This window comes from Mauremys reevesii, linkage group 1, assembly GCF_016161935.1.
Source record: "Mauremys reevesii isolate NIE-2019 linkage group 1, ASM1616193v1, whole genome shotgun sequence".
In the NCBI taxonomy this organism is placed as follows: domain Eukaryota; kingdom Metazoa; phylum Chordata; order Testudines; family Geoemydidae; genus Mauremys; species Mauremys reevesii.
The window spans coordinates 98434688-98457325 of record NC_052623.1 but is presented as its reverse complement, the minus strand read 5'-3'; the positions used below and the strand labels follow the sequence as shown (position 1 = coordinate 98457325).

Below are 22638 nucleotides of genomic sequence, written 5' to 3'. Positions count from 1 at the left end.
AATAGCAGATCTTAAGGTGGCCATCCTGCAGCAAAAAAACTTCAGGACCAGACTTCAAAGAGAAACTGCTGAGCTCCAGTTCATCTGCAAATTTGACACCATCAGCTCAGGATTAAACAAAGACTGTGAATGGCTTGCCAATTACAGAACCAGTTTCTCCTCCCTTGGTTTTCACACCTCAACTGGTAGAACAGGGCCTCATCCTCCCTGATTGAACTAACCTCGTTATCTCTAGCTTGCTTCTTGCTTGCATATATAAACCTGCCCCTGGAAATTTCCACCACTTGCATCTGAAGAAGTGGGTATTCACCCACGAAAGCTCACGCTGCAGAACGTCTGTTAGTCTATAAGGTGCCACAGGATTCTTTGTTGCATTTTCTAGTCTGTTACTAAATATTTTATTAGTCATCAAGTTTTGCTGAGATTACTCATGGAAAGAGTTCCATTAAGTCCTATCAGTCTATTCCTGTAATTGTTCCCATGCTTCATCACATGTAATGATATAGAAACAGATCTTAGCCTATTGCATAGCAATGCACAGACCATCAAACCTTTTTCCTCCAAAGATACACCATTTTTCTTGATTGTATTTACTTCTCAGTGCCACACACCTTGCTTTCAAAACATGCCTAATTAGCTTCTATATGTGGCTAATCCTACTACTACTTGTATTGTAGCACCTATAGTTGCCAAGATCCTGTTAAATTAGCAATTGTTAGAGACCTTAGGCCGGATGCTCAGCTAGTTTAAACTGATGTAGTTCCACTACAGCACTTTACACAAGCTGAGGATCTAGTGCATGGTTTCTGCTTTAAAAAAAAATAGTTTAACTTGTGAATTACTTTCTTTCTTTGGTCCCATTTCAGCAGTCTATCCCAGTTCAAAGCATTTAAGCATGCACTTATTCTTCAATTATGTGGTTAAGTCTCATTAATTTCAGTGCAAGTTAAGCATGTGTTTAAATGTTCTGCTGACCTGAGAGATCCAAGATGGACAGTTTGGACCTATATTTGTCATCTTCTCTTTCAACCCCTTTCCTTCTCTTTTCTTAATTTGAACCTCCACATCTGAATTTATGTTTTCAATTTTTATTTTAAGAGGATGGTGTCATGGATTCACAGGATCTTGGCTAACAAGACAGGAGCAGCAGAGCGAGTGACTGAGGCAATGGGCTGAGTGACTGCTGGGAGCAGAGCAGACAGTGGTGAGCTAATTCCCCAGATGAGTCATGAGGAGATGCAACTGAGCAAACAGTAGCAGACCCCATTACAACCAGTTTTTTGGGACTGACTCCTTCTGCGTGTAGTGCCCCACGGACGAACACACTTCCACCAGGGCAGGCCAGTAGTCTCCAAAGGCTTGTCTTCACTACAGCTGCTGGTCGATTTAAGCTGTGCAATTTGAGTTACATTAGTAGCATAACTCAAGTCCAGGCCCACGGATGGGGAGCAGGAGAGACTGGGCAAGGAGGGCAATTGCCCAGGGGCTCGGGCAAATTAAAAGGGCCCAGGGGCCCCTGCCCACTGCTCCTCTAGCGGCAGCAGCAGCCAGGAGCCCTAGGCCCTTTTAAATCATCCGGGCGAGCCTCAGGGCTCAGAGGCGGCGCCCGGGTGGGGCCGGAAGGATTGACTGCCTGCCCTTCCCAGACTGCTGCTCAGGGTACTTGACCAAGCAGCCAGTCCCAGCTGGGCAGAGGAAGGGGCAGGGCCAGAGCTGGAAGGGAAGAGGAAGGGCCGGAGCCTCTCCTCTTCTGACCACGCTCCCTGCGCTGGGCTCAGCTTCCCTGGGGACAGTGTCCGAGCAGGCCGGAGCCCTCCCCAGCATGCTCAGAGTTGGCTCCCATTTACAGTTACATTTTGAGACCTAACAGTTAATCAGTTTTTAATCCACATGCAGTGTGAATGATTAACATTGGTTGTTTTCTTCTTTCTTCTGATCTAAAACTCAAGACTTCTTTAATGAAGAATGTAAAATCTATACTTACTCAAATATTGGACCAAATTCAATGATTCAAATGGTGACAAATTTAATAAGTAAATAAATAGGTCAGAGTGTAAATTGTTATATTTTATACATTGTAAAGGCCAAAGGAAGGGAATGTGGCAGGAAAACAACCAACCAAACAGTGGGTGTAAAAATATAAGTTTAAGAAGGGATCAATTTATATCTCATATATACCTTTTCATACCTACCAACTTTACTTACTACAACGCCATATGTTGATTACACTCATGCTGGCTTATTGTGCCTCATCCAGAGAAGCAAATAATTACAACAATTTTACCACTTCATGAATCATGAAACCATTAAACCAAGTAGATGATTCACTAGTTCCCATACCTTCTGAGAGGTCAAGAATTAATCTGGAATGACATTTCCACTCTCTCTTTTCAAATAATATATTAATTATATCACAAGTCACAGAACTCTCACACAATCTGCCAGACTGTGACATTCACAAATAAGGTCAATACTCTGATCAGTACTCTTAGCAAAAATATACTATTTAATTGAAAATGTCTTTTGATTTACATGGTAAAGGAAGTTATAAACCTGAAAAAAAATTCTGATAGTTATCTGATATAAATGCACTCATACAATAATATGATACAGATTCTTTACTGCTCTTCTACCAGTGAAAATAAGGTTATCTATTTATGAAGGACTAATGTTGTTTCCTCAAACGCTAGTATAAGCAATTTATTCCAGAGATGACAGTAAGATACTTGGTGTCAAGACACCTGGATTCTATCCTCAACTCTGCTACAGACTTTGTGGGTATGTCTACACCAGGGGTCAGCAACCTCTGGCACGCGGCTCGCTAGGGTAAGCACCCTGGCGGGCCAGGCCAGTTTGTTTACCTGCCGCGTTGGCAGGTTCGGCCGACTGCTGCTCCCACTGGCCACAGTTCACCGTCCCAGATCAATGGGGGTGGCGGGAAGCCACGGCCAGCGCTTCCCGCCACCCCCATTGGCCTGGGATGGCGAACCGCGGCCAGTGGGACCCGCAATCGGCTGAACCTGCTGATGCGGCAGGTAAACAAACTGGCCCGGCCCACCAGGGTGCTTACCCTGGCGAGCCGCATGCCAGAGGTTGCCGACCCCTTGTCTACGCAATACTTTGGAGCAAGCCTCTAGGCGAGGTTGACAGGCGGGGCCCACCTCCCTCTCTAGGCTGTAAAGCCTGAGCTCCAGCCTGAGCCACCACTTAGAAGTGCTCTCTATGCAACTATTTTTAGAATGCTAGCACAAGTCCCGCAAACCCAAGTGTATTAACTCAGGCTGGGAGGCTTGGCCTGCAAGCTCCAAAAACCTGTGTAGACATCATTTTGGCTAGACACTTAACTTCAGTTTGGCTTAGCTTTCCTGTTTGTAAAATGGAGACAATATCTGATTAATAGGAATTGTAAAATACTGAGAAAGCTTTGGCTAAAAGGTAAGAGCTTGGTATTATTATGTTAATACTCACTTTTTCAATCAATAAATTATATTTTCTGGCCACTGCTTTGTAATGTGTTGGTAAAGTGTCTCTTATGCGTTGCCCTGTAAATAACAGTGAACATCTGTGAATAGATGTGTACAAAACAGACAGTGGCATTGTAACATTGTAACTAGAAATGGAAAGAATTATATAAAACTTCAGACTGTGGTAATACGAAAATTAGAAAAATGCACTGCCATTGTACAAAAAAACCCAAAATTTAATTTAAAAAAGAAATCTTTAAAGAGATTATTCTTCATATCCTAGCTATCACACTTCCTCTATTTTTCAGTGACCCGTGCTGATCCATTCTTTTTAACTGGTCATCAATATGAAGTAGTAAAATCCATCATCCATCCAAAACCACTAGTGCTAATCCTTTTTGTGTAAAAGTAATATTTCTGTGTTTCTCTACAAGGAGATACAGATACTATTTTGAAAATGGGGGTTCAGTAGATTGATAGAGTTTGGAAAGCTTTTGAATCCATGGGTCTTCTGTTCTCCTAGCTGCCTGAAGGGGTCCAAATATGCTGCGGGACTCCATGATGGGTAAAGCAAGTAGCATTTCGCTATATAGATCCTCATGAGAAGTGCCATTCTCAACAGACTCCTCACGTTATGAGGCTAATCTTGCTCACACTTGTAACATCATAAAATCAGGTTTTACAGCACAAAAAACAAATCCAACATACATTATGAAAAACATGGTTATAGGATAAGAGACACATTCTGGGACAATCAATGATGTCCTTACTAACATTCTTTCAGGGAACTACAATAGGATACGTTGCTTATTGTTTTTCTATGTAAACCTATATTTAGGACCAAATGTTATGCATATACTATGTACACATGCATATCTAAGAGCAGAATTTGATTCATAGTATATTTTCCAGGAATGGCAAGTTTCAATATAATTTACGTCTAAAAAATGGTACAAATGAAAGGACTGAAGTTAACTAGTTATGAAATAGCTAAGTGAAGTAAAATAATCAGAATCCTAAAATACTTGAGAGAATAAATAATAAATAATAATAATAATAATAATGTAAGTTGACATGAATGGTTTGTTTATACAATAATCTTCTTCTTCTTCATTGAGACCCTGATCTGAAGCTCACTGAAATCAACCAGAGTCTTTCCGTTAACATGGTGGAATTTGGTTCAGGCTTTTCTATATTTTTGGAGATCAAGAGCCAAGAATTAAAGGGAACCATGTTTAGATATGGACCTACCAGGTTAAAACACAAATTCTTCTTTCTTCATATTAGGCTAACATGCACTGACTCTTTTGCTAACTTTTAGCTGCTAACCAACTCCTGTTTAATTGCAAATCTAAAGAAACTCCCTGGTGATTACAGATTACAGTCACAAACCAGAAAGACACAGCACAATATATTTTCCATAGGAAAATTACTTATTTCAACTCTGGCCAACTCCATAGTAAGAATTCAACCACCAGCCGGCTAATATGTACAATCTAAATATTTAGCAGCAGGTTTTTACATTAGTAACAGCAAGAATCCATTTCGCAATAGAAGACGGAGAATAAATGATTCTCATTTTAAGAGTCCTTAAGGCTAAAGTGCTTTATCCTCCTTAAACGTTCTGACTAACTAGCTCCACGTGATGCCATTGAGATTAATTTTAACAACCCATATGAAGGTAATTTCTACTATCATGCAAAAATACAATAGATATGCATAACTAGGGCTGTGTATGTCAATGGAGGAGAACAAGGGAAAATATTACATGTTAGTTTGCTAGCTTTCCAGCATGTAAGCCTGAGAAGCTCTGAGAGTCATAGATTTTAAGGTCAGAAGGGACCATTATGATCATCTAGTCTGACCTCGTGCACAACGCAGGCTACAGAATCTCACCCACCAACTCCTGTAATAACCCCCTAACCTACGTCTGAGCCATTGAAGTCCTCAAATCATGGTTTAAAGACCTCAAGGTGCAAGTTACCCGTGCCCCATGCTGCAGAGGAAGGCAAAAAGCCTCCAGGGTCTCTGCCAATCTGCCCTGGATGAAAATTCCTTCCCGACTCCAAATATGACGATCACCTAAATCCTGATCATGTGGGCAAGACTCACCAGCCAGACAACCAGGAAAGAATTCTCTGTAGTAACTCAGATCCCACCCCATCTAACATCCCATCACAGGCCATTGGGCATATTTAGCACTTGTAGTCAAAGATCAAGTAATTGCCAGAATTAGGCTATCCCATCATACCATCCCCTCCATAAACTTATCAAGCTTAGTCTTGAAACCAGATATGTCATTTGCCCCCAGTGCTCCTCTTGGAAGGCTGTTCCAGAATTTCAATCCTCTGATGGTTAGAAACCTTCATCTAATTTCAAGTGTAAACTCCCTGATGGCCAGTTTACATCCATTTGTTCTTGAGCTTAAATAATTCCTCCCCGTCCCTGGTATTTATTCCTCTGATATATTTATGAAGAGCAATCATATCTCCCCTCAGCCTTCTTTTGGTTAGGCTAAACAAGCCAAGCTCTTTGAGTCTCCTTTCATAAGACAGGTTTTCCATTCCTCGGATCATCCTAGTAACCCTTCTCTGTACTTGTTCCAGTTTGAATTCATCCTTCTTAAATATGGGAGACCAGAACTGCACACAGTATTACAGATGAGGTCTCACTAGTGCCTTGTATAACGGCACTAACACCTCCTTATCTCTACTGGAAATACCTCGCCTGATGCATCCCAAGACCGCATTAGCTTTTTTCACAGCCATATCACATTGGTGGCTCATAGTCATCCTGTGATCAACCATTACTTCAAGGTCCTTCTCCTCCTCTGTTACTTCCAACTCATGTGTCCCCAGCTGATAACAGTATTTCTTGTTTTAATCCCTAAATGCATGACCTTGCACTTTTCACTATTAAATTTCATCCTATTACTATTACTCCAGTTTACAAGGTGATCCAGATCTTCCTGTATGATATCCCAGTCCTTCTCTGTATTGGTAATACCTCCCAGCTTTGTGTCATCCGCAAACTTTATTAGCACATTCCCACTTGTTGTGCCAGGGTCAGTAATAAAAAGATTAAATAAGATTGGTCCCAAAATTCTTGTCTGTGTTCCCAGAGAAAATGGTATTAGAAATCTAAAAGAAATGATTTTCAGTCTTAATATACCATGGACTAAATTCCACGAGCTTATGTTGGTTTCCATATGCATAGATCAAGGTGCAGGGCAAAGTCTTCCATGGAGAGGCTGAGGTATAGGAAAGTGGTGGCAACTTTCTGCTGGAGAGCATACAGCAGATAACACCCCCTTCCCAGAATGGGTGTCATTAGTCTAGAGCATGTCTATGGCAGACAGGATATTAGTTTAGTTGATCCCCTCAGCTATGTCTATGAGTGAGAACCAGTGTCTAGAAAAGGCTAAAGCTGCCTTTAGCCAAGAAACCTTGCAGGAGGAAACCTTGAGTGACTGGTACCACCATTTTTCCTTTCTCTGGTGACTTCCCTCTAGGATTCTGCAGGCCTGGTTGCTTGCATAGGTGCAACCATATAAAAACATAGTTGGAGCCCCCAAAATGAAAATGTTTCATTTTGGAAATGTCAAAATGGTTAATGTTGACATTTCCAGGTTTTTTTGACCAAAGCAATTTGTCAAAATCAAGACAAATTCACAAAATGTTCAGTCAACCCAAATATGCATTTTGGGGTGAAAAAGTTTCATCTTTAAAATTTCACCCAACTCTAACCAGAAGGGAGACGGCACCAGTCCTTCAGCCACACTTAGAGGGACACCAAGAGAATAGTACAAAGTGGGTGTGTGAAGGGAGGCAACCAGGGGCGGCTCTAGACATTTCGCCGCCCCAAGCATGGCGGCATGCCGCGGGGGGCGCTCTGCTGGTCGCCGGTCCCGCGGCTCCAGTGGACCTCCTGCAGGTGTGCCTGCGGAGGGTCTGCTGGTCCCACGGCTCCACCGAAGCTGCGGGGCCAGCGGACCCTCCGCAGGCATGCCGCCGAAGGCAACCTGCCTGCCACCCTCCCGGCGACCGGCAGAGCGCCCCCCGCGGCATGCCGCCCCAAGCACGCGCTTGGCGTGCTGGGGCCTGGAGCCGCCCCTGGAGGCAACATTCCCCACTTATGCTCCCTCCGCAAAGTAGCATGCCGCTGCTAACACAAGGAGATGTAAATTGTGTGTCCCTAAACCTGCAAGAATGATTCTTTCCCTATATCTAATTTGTTTTTCTAACTAGGGAGGACCATATTTTGGCAGATTAACACTCCTGAGAAATATCTGATGTGAGAGGAAAATTGAGACTACTCTTTACTTGTTCTCTACTCCAACTCAGAGGTACAAGCGTGTTAGGGGGAAAAAAACCCAAATTAAATGGTAATATCAGAATATATGCTTTCCATATGTCTTACAATCATTTATTTACTCATTAATATGTATCAAGCTTAATATTTTAATGCATGTAATCCAACATTTCTGTATTGGAAAAATAATGAATAACAAAATATATAAAAAATAAAGCTTGAGTTTGCTTACTTTGCTTCATTGCGTTCAACACCAATTTTACTAAATGAGCTTGAAGGAGCCATTGTTTATGTTTAAATGCATTTTTTTAAAGAAATGAATACATTCTTCTTTATACTTGATTCAGTATTAAAAAGTGTATAGAAAAACATTATCCATGCACATGAAAATGAAACTTTCCAGCTATGGCGTAGAAAGATTTCCATTTAAATGCAGATTCTGACTTTTAACTCAGCAAAATGCTTGTCTTTTGAAATAAGAATAGCAGTGTAAAAGTAACTTCAAAAATGTATCATGAAGGAAAATGTCCACTCAAATCAAGTCAGCATTAGCTTCCTACTGATAAACTATCCCAGTGAAACAGGATTTTATTTTCACATCTTTTTTTGTTAAAAATAATATCAACACTTTCTCTCTCTCACTGTTTTCAAGAACTGTGCACTGAGAGCACACAAGCTGCATCATGCAGGCAGTAGATATCCATTTTGCCAGCAAAGGGGTCCTGTACGATCCTCCGTGGTATACACACTGCCTAATTTGTGAATCAGAGACCACTTTCTTCATGTTTTTTTTCCATTTTTTTTACATTTCACTCCACCGTAATCAGAGAAAGCAAAATTTTATTTACCACACTTTAAACCACACCAGTTTCTTTCCTTTCCGTCCAGTCCTGCACACCCTATCTCTGCACTGTTTCACCCTAGATGCAGGGCCAGCTCCAGGCACCAGCCCAACAAGCAGCTGCTTGGGGCGGCCAACGGTGAGGGGCGGCACGTCTGGGTCTTCGGCGGCGGGTCCCTCACTCCCTCTCAGAGTGAAGGACCAGCCGCCGAATTGCTGCCAAAGACTGAAGCGGCGGCAGTAGAGCTGCAGATCGCATTCGCGGATTTTTTTTTTCTTTTTGCTGCTTGGGGCGGCAAAAACCCTGGAGCCGGCCCTGCCTAGATGGCGTGCTGTTAGCTCCACCTTTCCTCATTGCTGTAGGAAACATATCCTCCCTGCCCCTTAGGCTTGCAACCTTGAGATCATTTGTGTCTCTTCCCCATCCTTCTCTGCACATGTCCAACCTGGCACTAACTCCTGCCACATCATCTTTCACAGTGTAGCAGCAACTAACTCTCTGGATGGTTAAACTCTTGTCCATGACCTGGACATCTCCAGTTTTGATTTACATCCTCATCACTGGTCACCTTCATACTCACATCACTTCTATGCAGTCTGTCCAAATTTCAGTTGCTAAACCAGTCACAACATAGACATTAATCAACTGTCATGGTGCCATCACTGTAGCCCTTTAAGTATTTCTAGAGCCCACTGAATGGTACACTGGTAGAGCTGCTCATCAAGCATAACTTCGCAGCGGAGAAAGCTTCAGACCCTCTAACTAGTCTTATATTTTAAATTTCTCGTGTGTCTCTTTTTGTGAGAGATGAAGAAATACACTGTATGCTTACACTGCAAAAAAAAAAAGTGTGTCCTTCCCTCAGGTTTGCTAATCCACATTAGCTCATTTGGATTAAAACAGCAGTGAATTCACAGCCATTTTGCTTTTAACTTGGCTTAGCATCTTGAGTTAAAGTCAGTAGGGGAGCTTCAGGTTAGTTTGAGCTGCTAACCAATTTAAAAGCAGTGTTGCTGTCTCTTTGCTGCTATCGTAACCTCAGAGAACTAATGTGGGTTAGCTAATACAAATCAAGAGAACACTTTCCCACCCCCAGAGTAGACATACCTTGAGTTTTCGATCCATCAAGAGTTCCTCAGGCTGTCACCTAGCAAGTGATGTCCTGCCCCTGCTCCCCCGTTCATGTGTCTTTAAGGAAACCAGCTTCATTAGGCTGCCAATCCACCCTCTTCTTGCCCTTATCCTACTTTGAGATTTGAAGAAACACTGATAGCCTGAAATATGAAAATCAGAACCGTATTTCCTGTGTGGGATAAAGTTATATTAGGCAAAGCAATTTAATCCGTCTTGGTAAATTTGGAGGAACTGTCAGAAATGTTGCATGACAGGAATCTCAAAGGATTCTTCAGATCTGAAGAGAAGCTCTGAGTAAGTTTGTCTCTCTCACCAACAGAAATTGGTCCAATAAAAGATATCACCTAACCCACTTTGTCTGTCTAATGGAGAACTAGACAGCACACCCAGAATGTACACTGCTCCCATTTCTAAATTCTTGTGAAACAACAAGAAGTTTGATTTAAGTGTCAGTAAGACATTAGTCACCAGTTTATTTATAGCTGTTTCTTGAGCCTACAGTGACATGAAAGAAGGCACTTTAGGTTAGAGTGGCATACTCATGTTTTAGTCAATTTCTGTATAAGGAACTGAAGAGAGAATGTGTTCTCAGAAAAAATAAATTGTCCCACCAATTTGGATGACCTGTGTAATTTGAAGAATACTATATTTGCAAAGGAATATTTGTGGCTAACCATTGTGGATACATTATATGTAAAATATTACCTTTCTTCCTCCAAATAAATTTTGCTTCCTGATGAAATTACAAAGTCATTCTTCATCAGCACATCTTTCATCTTGCAATGTGATTGTTCACACAACTGTAGTATAAGGCCTGGTCTACACTAGGGTGGGGGGTCGAACTAAGGTACGTGACTTCAGCTACGCAAATAGCGTAGCTGAAGTCGAACTACCTTAGTTCGAACTTCTTACCTGTCCAGACGCCGTGGGATCGAAGTCCGTGGCTCCCCTGTCGACTCCGCCACTGCCGTTCGCGGTGGTGGCGTTCCGGAGTCGACGGGAGCGCATTCGGAGTTCGAACTATCGCGTCTAGATTAGACGCAATAGTTCGAACTCCGAGAAGTTGAACGCTACCCGTCGACCCGGCCGTAAGTATGGATGTACCCTAAGAGGACATACGAGACCGCACTAAGATATCATTGTAATGTGCTCAGTACAAAGTCTGATTAGATAAATACTTATATGTTCTGTAGTTGTAGCTGTATTGGTTCCAGGATATTATAGAGAGAAGGGGGTGAGGTAATATCTTTTTTGGTGCCCAACTTCTGTTGGTGAGAGATACAAGCTTTTGAGCCACACAGAGCTCTTCGTCAGGTCTGAGTAAGGGACTCCCAGCATCGCAGCAAAATTCAAGGTGGAGCAGTTTGGTTTGCATAAGTAGTTAGCACACTGCTAACTACATGTGCTAAGCATGTCTTTCTCACCAACAGAAGTTTGTTCAATACAAGATATTATCTCACCCACATTTGTGTCTCTAGATAAATGCTTAGTATTTTAAGTTTGTTAGAAACATATAAGTTCTTACTCACAAAATATGTTGAGCTGGGGAATATGTTTAGTTTGAAGGCAGGAACAGTACAATTATTCATTTTTCTTTGAAAACAAAATAGTAACTGGTAACAGCATCTTTGGAGGACCGCGTAAAGAAGCTTTCAATCTGCTTTTCAAGAGAAAAATGGAAACATTAACAAGTCCCATTTGCAGAAATACGTGACAGATTCAGCTTGTGTGTGCTGCATAGAAATACCCGATTTCTATTGAAAAGAATAACCCCTAATAATACCATTTACCACAGTACACAGATATGCAGAGATGGAGGAGAAAATGGAATTCAAACTGAGATGTTAGTCATTGAACAACTGCAACTAAACCAGAAGAATGAAAGGCACAGCAGTTCTATTAACTCAAGTAGAAGATGTCTTCATTATAAATATCCAATTATCACTTTGCCTATTACAGTGTGAATTTCAGCACCATTGAGTTTGCTCAAAATAGTCAAGGCTTGTTCTGGAGCACAGTTTCTGCAGTGTCATTCTGCCGTTTCAACAATCCAATATTTCCTTACAAATAGCCAGGAAGCAATGCTAGACAGAATAGAAGGAAAGCTACACAAGGATAACATTAAGCAGATTGATTTTTAAACTTTATCCCAGACACCACATGCTGCTCTGTGGCACCACATTTAGCTGAAGGGGAAGGTCAAATATCAAAACAAGGACACAGCTTTCATAAATATTACCTGGTCTAAGACTGGAATAATACCTGGAAGAAATCATAGTATGCTGGAAATAACCAAGTAGCGTGGATGACAATAAGAGGTCGGGGGAGGTGCATGTATGTAACAGGCTGAGGAAATCCTACTGCCCAGAAGCTCAGGAAAAGTAATGGTACCATCTGGCCAAGAAAAAAGGTCAGGCTTCTTTTCCACCAGTCAAGGATAGCAGGGGAGGCTGGAGGCAGACTGAGTGACATCAGGCCCAGCAGCACTAAGTTCTCAGTCAGAGGGGAGGATGACCAGTGGGGCTGAGTAGGAATGGAGCAAACAGAACAGAATTGTCTCATTGACACTGACAGGGAAGGCAGCTGTGTAATTTACAGTTCACATAAGAAAATTTGTGATAAGGGCAGTCTTCTTAAAGGTGGATGTAAGAGCTTTATAACGTATTCTCTACGTGACCGCTGTGCTCATGTGAAATTAATGAAAGCAGAAAATGTGTCACTTTGTCCGCAAGCAGCTCCTCTTACCAGACGGTTCTGTAAAATGCAATGTGAGGAGATCCAAACAGTTGCCACCTTGTTTAACACTGCTTATATGAGCATTAAATGTGATTTTAAACTACAGAGAATCTGACAAACTCTGCCACTTGCAAGCAAAAATGGCATTAAGCTTGCTTCAAACTACATTAAATACCCACAGAGTGAAAGACTTTATAGCAGCAATTGTAAAGTCTCTGAGGTAGGTATTGCACATATGCACCCCACAGCTATGTTTGGTAATGTTCTTGCTAACTGATCCACTGGCAGGTCTGCAGCAGAACAAAAGTTGATGTACAACAAATTTATGAAAGATGAGAAACCTGGTACCCTCTTTGCTGACATGAAGTGTTATTTCACTTTTTATAGCTATTTTTATATACAACTAAATATACACATATACGCTTTAGATAGATAGAGGAATTGTATATATACACACTATCAGATAGAGAAAATGCATATAGACATGTCCTCTTCAAGCAGCTGACCATTTTTAAACTTAGAAAGGACCAGGTGGGAGAGCAAGCTCTAGAATTTTATAATGAGGGGTGCAGATCCAATTCAAGCGTTCCTCTTGACTCAGTTGTGGCAGTACGGTACAGGGACACAGACCATTCCTCAGGTAGCTCAGGCCAAGGCCATTATGGCTTTATAAGTCAGAACCACACTTTAGACTCTGCTGGGAGGCCAATAGATTGCCAGTGCAGATCCTGGAGCACTGGTGTCATATGTGGTGACAATTCTTTAGTGGCACCCACATTTGAACATTATTTCTTTTTATCATTTACATATTATTATATCAGTGTATGATGAGCCCTTAGTATCTTGGGACACACAGAATGGCATATAACTGAGGCTCCCATAATTTGACATTGAAAAAGCACCAGATATCAAATAAGCCTGATTAAAGGTGGCGTGTGACTCAAAGTTGTTACAGCCTCTATAATTATGAAGGGGCCAGAAAGACAGTCATAGCAGTTATTGATAAAGATATACTGCAGGTCTCCATTTCCACATTTTAACAATAGTTTCAATGAATCTGAAAATAGAAGGATTTCTGCTTCCTAATAATCTTATAGCTCTAAAGCAGATGACTTTATTAGCACACATGATGAGGACAACTCATCTTGAAAGAGAGACACCAGAGATTTGATCTGGAAACCATAAATTTCCAAGGTATATTATTGTGTCTATAAAATGTTCCTAATATGGATTTTCTGGAACATTAAAATCTGAAGTGAACCAAGTTTACTTGCAGTGAGATTGAAAACAGTGTTACTGCCTCACTGTAAATCAAAATATTCTAATTATATTTTCCACATATTTGGATTCATCACTGTTCTCAGTCACATACAAGGAGAACGTGTGTATTTGCAATCTTGATGCATTTATTACTATACTTTTTTTTTATTACCACAGCCCAGCTGTGATAAAGAGCCATTAAAATCCCATTGGTGGTGTTTTACTACATTAAAGGCACAGCAGAAGCCTTTAGTAACCAGATAGCAATGTAATGTTATTCCTTGGATTGATGTACTTAATGTAGCACACTGATGGTGTGTTCAACATAATGGAGGTCTGCAAGTCAAACGAAATGTACATAATGTAAAGGAAATACATAGGAAAAAAACATTTCATCTGCTGTGTTTCTGCTAGGTAAAATCAGCATTTATTAATCGAGCAGTGAGGTGCATAGTGTTGCAATCTTTTCAACTTTTAATAATCTAAAATGCTATTTTAATACAGGGAAACTTTTGATCCATGTATGCAGAGATTATGGACCACAAGTAGGCAGGTCCTAATGACAAATAATCTGTCTATAAATTGGTCTCTGTAAGTAAAGAGCTTTGAAAAAGATGGGAAACCCCAAATGCAATTAGACCCCAGAAAGCTGAAGTAGATGAAACCTGAACTCAGAGAGGAATTTCAACTCCCTGTTGAAACAGGTCAAATCAAAACAAACTGTATTTTCCTTGTGATATACCAACAGGATAGGTCAGCCAGACCTATGGTCTGAGTTGGTTGAGGCGCCAGGATTACTTAGCCAAAAGTCTTTGCTACCTCAATTGAGAGGCTTTCACCTGATTGAGGAAAGGCCCAGACTCTGGTGGAGGTTAAACAGATGGAGATGGCACATCTGCACTCCATGACAAGGTCCAAGAGTGCAGAGGGGGAGAAAAATCAATGGAGGTGGCCCGGGGTCAATCAGGATAGAGGCTACCTTGTCTACGCCAATATTGAAAGGTGAACCACAGGTAAGAGATGCAAGTGATAACCAGTTGCAGAAAGCATCCCAGCCTATAAATAACAAGGAGCCAAGGATCAAATACCCGAGGGCAGAATTTGAACAGTGTGGCATTGGGGCAGCTTAGAAGTGATCTAGTCCCCGTGGGATCATTGCCTATCAATGGCAGGGAGTAAGCCTCCCAGGATAAACTGGGTTAAAGAATTGAAGGAATCTGATCTTGGGGGTAGTGCAAAAAGAGAAAAGTGAACAGATAAAACCACAGCAAAGGACTGAGGCACAGGACTGCACAAAGAGCTTCTGAGTGAAATAGGGGCTTAGTCAAAGTTTTAATAGAACGGGAAGACAACTTCTTGGTTCTCTACACAAACCAATTCCCCTTGACTGACACTGGGTTGAATTCCAGTCCTGATACTACTTCCAACACACACTTTATCTTATTTTAATATTTGCTTTCTATTTGCTTCTGGACCAATATAAAATATTGATTTTGATTTTAAAAATTGCTTTATGGTTTGGGTCCTGACAACCCAATATATGGCCACCATCCCTATGCACAATCACAGCATCTGGACTGCTTCTGCTAGCAGTCTCTGAATTTGGACATCTGGATATTGGAGACAGGGCACTATCAAGTACAAGGCTCTTGGAGCCAGAGGAAGCTGACAAAGCCTGAGTCTGTTGCTCTTCAGAATATCATGTAGATCTTGTCACTTTTTTAGGACTTCATCCAGAGAGAAAGGGTAGTAGGAGATATCTCTTGCTTACTGTAAGCTGGTGCACAAACTCACCAGCCAGGGAAGAAAAAAATAAAGACCCAATCACAGAGATCACTTCACATTCCTTTCCTCAGGACTTGTTTTATTTCCAAAAACAAAACCTGAAATCACAACAAGCCAACTCAAACTACTTAGTAATAATCACCCAAAGTCTTTTTCAGCTTCAGGCAGTTTTGAAGTTCTACACATTCACTCTGAGGTTGTTTGATTAGCAACCCTCCTTACTGTAAAAAGTTACAGTAATTCATAAAATACAGTTATGTTCTGCAGTGGGGCAGCTGCCCCACTCCCTGAGTATTTAGGCTGCAGTAGGCCAGTGTGCCTGTGCAGACAGGGAACCAATTAGAAAAGGGCTTATTGGGAGCCAATCAGAGCCCAGATTGGAGGCAGCCAATCAGGGCCCGGCTCAGCCCTATCAAAAGGCTGCTCAGGAAGGGAGCAGACAGTCTGTCCCAGGCCTTCCAGAGGGGAAGGTCAGTCTCCAAAGGTGGGAGACTAGCACCAGGGACAGCGCAGTGCTGGGCAGACCAGGGGAACAGAAGGGAACTCCAGCCCGGTATCTGACAGGCTGCAGGTCCTGAGGGGAAGGGCCTAGCTGGTATGAGGGGCCGAAGGGGAAGTGGCCCAGGGATGTGGACAGATGGAGGGAGAGGAGGAGGGCAGGACGGCTGCCACTAGAGGGTCCCTGGATTGGGACCCAGAGTAGAGGGCGGGCCTGGATCCATCCCTTCCCGCCTTGCAGTACACCCCGCCATCGGCTGTGGGGAGCAGCCAGAACAGACCACGCCAGATCCCTGAGAGGGATTAGACTTTGGGGGGGGGTGGTTGTACATGGTGGCTGGGGTGCAGAGAGACTGCTGATCAACCCCCTCCTCTCCCGGAAGGGGGTGTGGATGGACTAAGGGGCACTGCCAGAGGGCAGTGGTCTGGAAGAGGACGCTGCAAACTGAAGAGCGACGTGGGCTCAGACGCCAACCGAGGGCGAGACAACGGACGGGACGCCACCAGGAGAGGGTGTTCCACTGGACTGAGCTAATTCCTGGAGCAACCAGCCGGAGGCGCTGTGGTGGTGAGATCCAACCTTGTCACATGTTCATAATGGATAATTAATCTATGTATATAAATATATTATATGTATACACATGCATAATACATATTTCACACAGTATGTATACACATCATGCACAAATGTTACTGATTTTAACAGGAATGCCTTTCAATAAGCTCTCTTCAAGCAATAGCTGCATACCGGATGTCAGAACATTTATTTTGGTATTCTTAGCACAAATATTTCAAGAGGAAAACCTCCGATATGACATGCTGATTCTCTTCAATCCACCACAGACTGAACCTTAAGATGCAAGATAGCTCAGAGCTAAATGCTGTACAAGCAGGTGCAATGCCAGCCATCAAGCTAATCACATGTATCCCACTCTGTCAACTGACTGAATGGACACTTAGGATTTTTTTTTGCAAAAGTACAAATACACATCTACTACTTGTTATCTAATTGCAGGTGCAGAAAGAATATATACACACATTTATATAAATCAGGGGTGGCCAAACTTCCTGATGCTCCAAGCTGCATATGACAATCTTCAGAAGTTCAGGAGGCACCTGTGGGGGCTCAGGGCTCCAGCCCCGCAGGAGGGACATCCCACTCCTTCTGAATCTCCAAGCCCCAGAGGCATGCCCCATGGGGCTGAAGCCCCGAGACTCCTCCCCCCCCACTGGTCAGAAACCAGAGGTGATGCGTGGAGGGGGTGCGTGCGGGGCCACGTAGAGTCACATGCCTCCCCAGATTTTTTCCAGGGTTTGCTGGCCCTGCTTGGTCATATGGTGCCTCCGCCCCCTTCGTGCAACAGCTGCCGGAGCCAGCAAGCTGGGAATTGAGGCCATGGGGACAGGCAGTGACAAAGAGCTGGGAGTTGGAGTGGGGGACTGTTGAGAGTAAGAGATGACGTGTGCCTGAGGGGGCATTACTCAAGCTGTAGCAGGGGTCAAATCTTTAAATTGTGTCCCTCCACTCTCAGCAGGCACCAGTCATCTCTGGCAGAAGCCCCTAGCTTCACCATCCCACCACAGGGCAGAAGCCCTGAGCTCCCCCTCTCCCAGTCTGGTAAGTAGAGAATGGGTGAATGGCAGCTGAGGGACTCCGTGAGCCTCACTTTAACTTTAAAAGAGCCGCATGTGGCTCACGAGCTGTGGTTTGACCACTCCAGTATAGATAGAAGAGATACATTGTGTGTGTGTATTGGTTTACATTTCTTTTTCTTGTCTATTCCAAACTAAGATTTCTGTGGTGCAAATAGATCAGATCTACAACACTACTCAGCTTCTGGGTTCTCGCTTTCAGTCCTGAGCAGATCAAATGGCTGGAATATAATTTTGCCACTACATGTAACATGATCATGTCATAGCATAGTTCTATTCCAAATATTACACACACACACACACACACACACAAAGCAGAAAATTATTTATACCACACCAAATGGACACCTACAGAGCTAAAGTGTTAAATAACACTGTAGAATATTATAAAATACTGTGGTTACCATTAAAACACAAACAGCTACATATGTATGTTTATATGAATATATTTGTAACAGCCACCACCCACTGAGAGCTGAGATACCAGTGTATTTTCTTGAACAACTATAAGGCTCAGAACAAAAGGTGAGAAGAGACACTGAAGAGCAGCTGCTGCCACAAGATGAATATACACTTAACTAAGTGCATACTTCGTATGCGTCTGTGTTCTGGCATGTGCATGATTTTCAAGAATGAGCTTTACTCATACCTTGGAGGGAGAGGGAGATTGACTAACAATCTGTGCCTAACAATCTGTCTCCAGCTTAAACATAAGAGTCAGTGCCTTGCTTCCTTTGTGGGTAAAAAATATTTTGCACTGAGTTTACAGCTGTTCACCAATGAATGACATGAGGATAATTAGTTTCCGATTGAGTGTGGGAATAAGGTAAATACAAGGTTTTGGGAAACTGCAACAAAAAATCTCTCATAAAGGAACTTACACAGAATGCGCATAGCCAAGAGGATCTGTCTAACAGACATGAAATGTTGCAACTGTACTGTAGTGTGTATTCACAATTTTATAGACAGGTCACTGGGACATCCTGTACCCTTATGCTCATCCCTTTCACAAGACTTTGTACAAATTTTGTACAAAGTATGCATTGTGAGGTATCGTTTGAAAACTCAATTTGCTGAACATTATTGTCCTGGTAAAATGTGTGTGGAAATATTGTATGTCAAGTTATAAGATTCTACTGTATAATATTACTGAGACATGTTCCAAGTCTCCAAAAAACACCACAAACCAGTTATTTAGAACAAAAGGCAAATGGACATCTGAGCCAGGTATTACTAAGATCAAATGGACTCTCACCAGGTTGAGTGGCCATCCTTTGGCAGGAAAAAAAGGATTTAAACCAGACATGTACATCTTGGCAAAGAAACAGCTGCAGGTTCTCTTCTCCATAGACTTTGTCTCCTGCTCCTCAGCTGGAGATGATTTTCAACGAAAAAGAAAGCTATAAGAAAGGAGAACAGATGCCCTCAAAATATTCCTCCCTTTCTCTCTGCCCATGGCATCAAAATGACCTGAAGGACAAGGAAAGTAACACTGAACTGGGGGATGGGTCCTGGTCAAAAGGAATCCAGATAGTAAAATTGCTGAAGCATGTGGTCAGAGTGACCTTTGCTTTGAATTCATTTAGCTTGTTAAGTTAGGTATTAGTTAATTTTTTTAAACCAATTCTGATTTTTATGCTTCATTACTTGTAATCACTTAAAATCTTTCTTTCCATAGTTAATAAACTTGTTTTATTGTTTTATCTAAACCAGTGTGTGTTTGGATTGATGTGTTTGGGAAACTCCATTTGAGATAACAGGATTTATGATGGACTTTCTATGATCTTGTATTGTCTAGAAGAAGAAAGCTTGGCAGTACAAGACACAAATTACTGGGGGAAAGTTGGAGAGTGGAGTTTGCTGGTGTTGCCCTGCAGTGTAATTCATGGGTGAGATTTTTTGTTTGTTCTTGTTGTTGTTTTAAGGACCTATTTATTAATCACCTGGAAGGAGGAGTAAATAGCACATTAATTATATCTATAGATGATACCAAAATGGGAGGTATGTTACAACCACCAATGAAGACAAAGAAATAAGACCAAGAGGCCTTATGTAATTAGAAACATTGGCAGAAAACAAAATAGATTCCACCTGGAAAAATGCAAACAAATACAGCTAAGGTAAAAAAGCCAAGACTGAAATAGAAAGTTATTTCTTGAGGACAAAGGTTGAAATGATGCCAAAAACTACCCTGGGGCAACAAATTTGCTGTGAACTTGCAATGCAATGTTGCAGCAAAATAAACTTCAATTTAGTTTCCGGATAAGAAAACGTATCAAATCATGGACATAGGAGATGGCAGTTCCTCTTTTTATGGCATTGCTGACACTCCGTGCAGAATATAGTGTGCAGGTCTGGGACGTTGCAGCACTAACAAACTGTAAGCACCTTGAAGAAATATAGAAAGAGAAGCAAAACTGATTGAAGTGATGGAAGCACTGAATTATGAGGGAAAATGAAACTTCAAGGAGGGAGATAATTTATTTTAGAGATTGAAACAAAGTGCATAGGAAACAACCACAGGCCTGCAAGTCAGCAGAGCTGGGTTCTCTTTCCAGACCTGCTGCTACCAACTTGCATGACCTGGGGAAAATCATTTCACCTCTATTAGATTCAGTTTCCCCAATTACAAAATGGTCACAGGGAGTTGGAAGGCTTACATTCATTAATCTTTTTAAAATACTTGTTCTTCTGATGGAAAAAGAAATCACTCAATAAAAAACACAAAGGCTGAAAAGTAGGAGAAATTTAGGGCTTAATCTATGGATATTTGTTAAAAGGAAGTGGTAGTCATCCATTGTGTGAATCTTCTAAAACTGGGCTGGACAAAATACTCAAGAGTATACTTTAAAGAGTAATCCCACACTGATAAGGGTTTGAACAAGATGATTTAATAGGTTGTTTCCATTTCTAATTTCCGTTCCTTTAAGACAAAGAAATGGTTGCTCCTACATTTGTTCCCCACCTCTGTGAATAATATATATGCGGCACTTGCTCTTAGCCAGAATAAGGTGATAGTGTCAGAAAAAAGGAAGATGTCAGAAGACTTAGTAAAGTCTAATCATGGAGTAGAGAGTCTTAAATTTGGCAAACTCTGCTGTATCCAGTTCCTGAAGCGTTTGTAAGAGAAAAGCAGAGAGTATGGTAATAAGTAAATATGAAAACTGGTTCTGTCATTCTGACAAGGAAAACACAAACTTTTGTAAATTTTTTTTTAGACATTTTACATTTTTATATATTGTATGCTCACTTATGAATCTGTCATTTCTAGCTTCTTTCCTCACCCCCTACCTCACATGCATCTTCCATTGTTAAGAGAAAAGCCTATTACATGACATTTAATGTACACATTTTATGGTCTAGGCCAAAACTATACATGTTGACTGCATAATTGGTCATAAAGAGTTCTCCGTATCTAATTAATGATATTTGTGCCTTGAATTTCAGCAACATGATTTTGCAAGGAACAGCAACTACAACTACAGAAGCATCCTAATCCACATAGCAGCACGAGCATCTGGCGCAACTGTGAGCACCGCTCCATCAGTATACAAAATGAGAATCCTTCCCCGCAATGTCTTTTGAACATCTATTGCTAATGGCTTCAGGGAAGGAACCCTACTGGAGGCAAAAGTAGATTTCCTTTTTTAGCCTTTTCCCACCCGTACAAGCTGTGAACCGTGAACTTTGTGACCTACTAGTATGGTTTATAGTAAAGTTGGCAGCTGGAAGTTAATGGCAATTTTAATTGTGAAAGATGCCATTCTCTCCAATTAGGAGAAAAAGGGAACTGTTGAGACAGTGAAGCAACAGACCTGGTGAAGAGGTCGTTCTTCTGTGTTATCTAATGAGTAAATATTGCTTTAGTCCAATTAGAGAGGTTGGCCTGTTTAAGCTGCGAAGCTCAGTACTTCTAGATAAAACCAAGACCTGTTTCCTGATGTGCCTTCTACAGCAAGACAGTAGGAAGAGATGTTTGGTCAATGCTCCGGCACTATGTAAATATGATTCTCCATTAGTCCTGGCATGTTTAACAAACAAAAGCTGAAAAGTTATTGCAAAACTCCCCACAGATGTTCATAGGTGGTCTATTAGCAAAAGTGATAATGTGCAATTTCATTTGGACAGTCTGTTAAGAGCTTTTTAATAGGCTAAGAACTAATTCCCTAAGAGATGCAGGGCCTGCCCCTTACTTACTAAGAACCTGAAAACTGCTGTTTGGCAAAAACAATCAAGTCAATGTGCTGATTTACCTTCATTTGATGCTATTTGTGCCACAACTGCACATGCATTAAGAAGACACTTGTGATTGCTTTCACAAGTCACATGTCCTATTTCTTCGGAACCGAAGAAGAAGGTATTCACCCACGAAAGCTCATGCTGCAAAACGTCTGTTAGTCTATAAGGTGCCACAGGATTCTTTGTTGCTTTTACAGATCCAGACTAACACGGCTACCCCTCTGATACATGTCCTATTTGTTTCTTTTCTTCCTCCTGTCTGATTTTGCCAGTGACCTGTAAGGCTTCTAGGTCCTCAGAGGTCAACTTTGAAATCATATAGCAAAATAAAATAACTACGTCAGACATAGCTCTGGGTATTTCATCTCCAAAAACTGCTAAGAATAATTGTCTTAGCTGCTGGAATAATTGTGACATAATTGTTTCACCCATTTTCCCTATTCCTTTTAGCAGAAAAAAAATGCTTAGATCTAATTTAAAAGGACAAAATATTTTAGTTGATTTGAAATTGGCTGCTACTATGTCTGAATATCACACTAAGGGTCACTTTGTGACACTGGTTCATATACTGCCATATCCAGTATTCTCGGAGAATCCGGAGATCTCCCACAAAAGCCCTAATCATATTCATTATATTGATAAAAGAAATCTAATGTTGGAATGAAATGTAAGGTTTTAGCTTAGCAGGAGAGAAATTAACAAGAAAAATATATAGG

At 41.6% G+C, this 22638-nt stretch overlaps 1 protein-coding gene and 1 long non-coding RNA gene across 12 annotated transcripts in view; one reads left to right on the top strand and one right to left on the bottom strand.

The window, feature by feature from the left end:
• Positions 1-22638, bottom strand: part of GPC6 (glypican 6) — a 1136844-nt gene that overhangs the window by 731546 nt on the left and 382660 nt on the right. The gene's annotated exons all lie outside the window — the stretch shown is intronic.
• On the top strand, positions 15964-21983 carry LOC120394784. 2 transcript variants are annotated; one of them, XR_005592404.1, is made up of 4 exons: positions 15964-16595; positions 17563-17648; positions 19482-19572; positions 21131-21983. It is a non-coding gene; the product is annotated as an uncharacterized LOC120394784 (long non-coding RNA). The 2 variants fall into 2 exon arrangements; XR_005592405.1 differs by having other exon boundaries at positions 15964-16598.